General features: G+C 36.9%; 1 non-coding gene across 1 annotated transcript; it reads left to right on the forward strand.

The window, feature by feature from the left end:
- The first annotated feature begins 3,269 nt into the window (after window positions 1-3,269).
- LOC119517016 lies at window positions 3,270-3,468 on the forward strand. Its single transcript, XR_005213444.1, has one exon. It is a non-coding gene; the product is annotated as a U2 spliceosomal RNA (small nuclear RNA).
- Window positions 3,469-4,059: the final 591 nt, after the last annotated feature.

Raw genomic sequence — 4,059 nt, forward strand, 5'->3', positions numbered from 1 at the left:
AACAAATGTTTCATACCAATACAAGTTGTCGCTGGTGAGTCAGATGTGGGGATCCTGTATTTCATGCATGATTGTTTTGTAAACCCACAACTTCTCTAACAAAAGGGGAAAAAAACCACAAGGAGCTACCATTTCTTACCCATTAGGATGGCTGTAACCAAAGGACAGATTATAACAAGTGCTGGTGTAATTGAAACCCTCATACACCACGACAATGCAAAATGCTGCAGGCTGTTTAGAAAGCAGACTGGAAGTTCCTAAATGATTTGACATAGAGTTACCATATGACCCTGCAATTCCACTCCAAGGTGTATACCCAAGGCAAATGAAAACATATATCCACATAAAAACTTTTATATAAATGTTCATAGCAGCATTAATCATAATACCTGAAAGTAAAAACAACTCAAATTTACATAACTGATAGAATGTATAATTGAAGTGTGGTATGGTGATATGATGGAAGTCTGTCAAGAAAGAAAATGAACAAACTAGAACTATACTCAATAAACATGGATGAATCCCCCAAATTTAATGGTGAGGGAAAGAAACAAGATAAAAAAATATACCCAGTATTAGTTCATTTACATAAAGTTCAAAAACAGCCAAACTAAAACACAGCATTTAGGGATGTATCCATATATGATGGAACACAAAGAAAACAAGAACGTGATTATTGGAAAAGTCAGGATATATTTACCCTTCCTTTGTGGGAAAAGGACACAAAGAGTGTTTCTGGGGCCTGGCAGTGTTTTTCCTTGACCTGGTGTGATTGCATAGCTTTTCCCTAGAAAATTATTTATTAAGCTGTATATTTATATTTTTGTCTTTTTCTGTAGATATGTTTCAAAGAAAAGTTCAAAAAGTTTTTGGAAATAATAAAAGAAACTTTGTGTTAATGTTTTCAACATATTAAAAAAGCAGGGGTATGGGAGGATTTGGATTTTCTTTTTAATTTTATTTCTCTTCTGGAGTAATGAAAATGTTCTAAAATTGATCATGGAATTGTGTGCACAACTATGTGATGATACTGTGAGCCAGTGATTGTATAGTTTGGATGGTTTGTATGTGTGTGAATATATCTCAATAAAATTGTATTAAAAAAATAAAGCCAAACAAATCAGGCAATGAAAAAAGCGTGCAGAGCCCCCTTGAGGAGCTGGTGCCGAATGCAGGGGTGTTGGGCTTCCCCACCTCGATGGTTGCTGATGTGCTCACAGACATAGGGGTCCGGTGGTTTGATGGGCTGAACCCTCTACCACAGGACTTGCCCTTGGGAAGACTGTTGCTGCAAAAGAGAGGCTAGGCCTCCCTATAATTGTGCCTAAGAGCCTCCTCCTGAATGCCTCTTGGTTGCTCAGATGTGGCCCTCTCTCTCTAGCTAAGCCAACTCAGCAGGTGAAATCACTGCCCTCCCCACTACGTGGGATCAGACACCCAGGGGAATGAATCTCCCTGGCAACGTGGAATATGACTCCTGGGGAGGAATCTAGACCCGGCATTGTGGGATGGAGAACATCTTCTTGACCAAAACGGGGACGTGAAAGGAAATGAAATAAGCTTCAGTGGCAGAGAGATTCCAAATGAGCCGAGAGGTCACTCTGGTGGGCACTCTTACGCACAATATAGACAATCCTTTTTAGGTTGTAATGAATTGAGGTAACTGGCGGTAGATACCTGAAACTATCAAACTACAACCCAGAACCCATGAATCTTGAAGACGATTGTATAAAAATGTAGCTTATGAGGGGTGACAATGGGATTGGGAAAGCCATAAGGACCACACTCCCCTTTGTCTCGTTTATGGATGGATGAGTAAAAAATGGGGGAAGAAAAAAAAAATTTTTAAAAAGGCACCCAGTGTTCTTTTTTACTTTAATTGTTCTTTTGCACTTTAATTTTTATTCTTATTTTTGTGTGTGTGGTAATGAAAATGTGAAAAATTAATTTTGATGATGAATGCACAACTATATAATGATACTGTAAACATACACTTTGTTTTGTATGACTGCATGGTATGTGAATATATCTCAATAAATATGAACCAAAAAAAAAAAAAAAAGCAGGGAGCATTACGTGTGCTCACCTATAATGCTGCCCTTCTGACCCAGAAGTTGATATATTGCATTATAAACAAAAGAACGCATTACCTGTTGTGCCTGCGGTGGGACTCTGTGCTGAGATATTAGTAGGTTCAGGAAGGGTTTAGATGAACGAATGGAAGATAGATCTCAAACAGCCATACATAAGATAACTTCCTAAACTTTTGAACAGATGTCAAGGAGGGTAATTGGATTCTCTTCAACATGTTTCTTGTTGCCACTGTCAGATAGGAAGCTAGACTGGATCGATCAAGGGTCTGACCCAGGAAGGAAAATCTCATCTTCTTCTGTAGCTACAGAAGATGCAATTTGTCCCCAGAGGGTCCCAGACCGTGTCAGATGCCCAGGGTGAAGGACGAGGCTGAACAACCGGTGTTTGCCAAACACAGCCATAACCTAGGACCAGAGTAGATGCTTTGTTCCCGTTTTCAAAGAATTTACAATTTGGCTGGGAAGACAGAAGTGACACTCATGAATAAAACAGTTAAATGACGATTTATGTGGTTTCAATTACAAATGTATTAGGAGGGAAATATTTGTAAATGTTATGCCAGAAAATTTTACAAATTGATAAGAAAAATATGAACAACCCAATAGAAAAATGGGCAAAGGACCTGAATGGGCAGTTTACAGAAAAAGAAATTCAAACAACAATAAGCATATGAAAAGCAATTCATCTTCAAATCAAAGTAATAAGCTATTCTTTATTACCTATCAGATTGGCAAATATTTAAATGTTTGAAAATAGTCAGTGTTGGCCAGGGTGTGGGGAAATAAATATTGTTTGCTGTTGGTAGGAATGTAAATTAGTATCGCTAATTAGTAAATTAATATTTACTAATGACTAATTATATCAGTATGTCTTTTTGGAGAGCAAGTTAGCAATACCAATGAAAAAACAGCACATACCCTTTGATCCAACAATTTAGGTACCAGAAATTTCATCCTGGGGCATTCTCTCAAAAGAATGTCAATATAAAGACAGATAAGAAAGTGGTGGCATGAGTTGTCTCCACAAGGGAAATTGGATGACTGGGGGCTGTGTGGGATGGGTGGGGTGGAACTTATAGGAAAAGAAAGGGAGATTTTGAAACTGGATAACTTTTTGTACATTTGAATTTTGAATCATGTGAATGATTTACATTCACTAGTTAAAAAATAAATATAATTGCTTCTCAGCCTTTTGGCTAAGAACAAGTGTAGTATCTGTTCTTATCAGTTTAATATCTGATATGTCCTCTATCCAAGGACAATATATTAAATGGATTTTTTGAGCAGAGAGATGGGATAGGAGCTTGCTCCGTCCACTCCATGCATCCACGCATCGACCCGGTATTGCAGTGCCTCCAGGAACGCTACACCCTCTCAGGGGCATAAAAAAAAATACACACGCACACACATACACACACACACATTCATTCTTTAAAAAATAAATAAAATTTAATTTTACAAAGGACTTCAAGAAAAGTTTACTGGAACATTGTTATAGCAAATAACTGAAAAATACCAAAATGTCCATTGATGGGGATCTAGTGAAATATATACATGTGGTAGAATACTATGCAGCTGTTTAAAAGAATGGGACAAATTCCATGGGGTATGCCTCCCAGACACACACAACAAAAGCAAGCTGCAGATGCATATACAGGATAAACCCGTTTTTTGTAAATTAAAAAATATACACAGATATCATCTTTGGGAGAACCAGGGGTAGGAAGGAAGAGTTCTGTTTACTTTATACTATCTCTATTGATTGAATATTTTACACTTTGCTTTTTTTACATTTGATTTTTAAGATATTTCAAAAAAGGCTTTTATGAGTTCATTAATTTAACAAACACTTATTGATGTTTGTTGTGCTTCAGATTCTCTGCTAGATACAAGGGATGGAAATATGAAAAAAAATTGCAGTCTAATTGGAGACCATAAAATATTTATAGATAATTATTAAACAATG

Source organism: Choloepus didactylus, chromosome 20 (genome assembly GCF_015220235.1).
Source record: "Choloepus didactylus isolate mChoDid1 chromosome 20, mChoDid1.pri, whole genome shotgun sequence".
Lineage (NCBI taxonomy): Eukaryota > Metazoa > Chordata > Mammalia > Pilosa > Megalonychidae > Choloepus > Choloepus didactylus.